A 1448-nucleotide genomic window follows, 5' to 3' on the forward strand; every position below is an offset into this window, starting at 1 on the left:
CAGTTTCTGTTCCTGGCTGATACTGTCAGAAGGAAGTGACAGGGTTGGAGGTGGGGAGGCTGATTTATACTTCCTTCATGATTTTCTTCTTTGGGAGAGGGAAGGTGGACTGCATATTTCTGACTCAGTGTCTTATGATCGCAGGGTGAAGTTAGAAGCAAAGAAGCTCCAGCAGTCAAAAAAACACTGCATGCTTTGTAAGCAGGAATCCAGTCATGTGGCAGCCTTGTTTCAATGTTGTTCTGCCCTATGCTGAGATAAGCATCAACATTCGAAACGTAAGAAGCATGCACACAAGCAACAGGCAGCAACCAGCATGGGAGTGGCTACTCTGAACTTGACTTCTAGTTATAGCTCCGCTCCTAACTCGCGTGGCCCCAGTCAGAGCTGCTGGTCCCACTTCTGTTCCTGCCTGCAAAACAGAGGCAGGCCCAGCAACTTTCTGCATTTGTGAACTTAGTGCAGTAAAGTTAGCTGATCTCTGACCTTGCTGATAAAGTTTAGACTCTGTAGGTGCGTCCACACAGGTAAGCACATGCGGTTGCAGCAACTCAAATAGAAGCAGTGCAAATTTGAGACGGGGCTTTTTGCTGGATTAGTCCGTCAGTCTGTCTATCTGAATAGCTTGAAAACTGTAAGAGAGAACATTTGTGCCTTCAGAGAAATGTCTTTGCTAAACCGTAGCATTTGTTTCGTGACCATGTTGGGATGATCCTAACTTCCAGAACCGGGGAAAAAAGTCAGTGGCCAGGGCTATTTCTACTGAGCTCCTCCTGGGAGGGCACTAGGAGCCCAGCAGGCAGGAGGGACCAGCTGAGGGAAAGTGGACAAAGGCATGAGGCAGTGGGTGAGCAGTGGTGGCCCCTTCCTGCACCCTGAGCAGGGAAGGAGGCACCTGGGGACAGTGCGGAGGAAGCCCCAGGGCATGGGCGGCTGTTGCAAGGCATGGAGCTCACCTGCTCTTACCCAGCAAAGAGGCGCACAGGCAGTGGCCGGGCAGCACCATGGGTGGGTGTGCCTCCAGCCCGCTGGATGAGTGCAAGTGCAGGAAGGGATTGGTATCTTCCAATGTTCAGCCTATTTTATTTAAGTTTTATAAATATTTAATTTATTTAATAAATATAAAAAGTAAAATCTATCTGTTCGTGATTTGAAATTCATCCATCATTCTTGACGGGCAATTCACTAGTAGAATCAAAGTTTCATAGTTTCTAGGGTTGGAAGGGACCCGAGCAGATCATCTAGTCTGACTCCCTGCCATAGCAGGAAAGAGTACTGGGGTCAAATGACCCCAGCAAGGTGTTCATCTAACCTCCTCTTAAAAACCCCCAGGGTAGGAGCCAGCACCACTTCTCTTGGAAGTTGGTTCCAGACCCTAGCCGCCCTGACAGTGAAGTAGCGCCTCCTGATATCTAACCTAAACCTTCCCTCTGCCAGCTTGTGACCAT

Source organism: Gavialis gangeticus, unplaced genomic scaffold (assembly GCF_001723915.1).
Source record: "Gavialis gangeticus isolate Ggan-Ray unplaced genomic scaffold, GavGan_comp1, whole genome shotgun sequence".
Classification (NCBI taxonomy): Eukaryota; Metazoa; Chordata; order Crocodylia; family Gavialidae; genus Gavialis; species Gavialis gangeticus.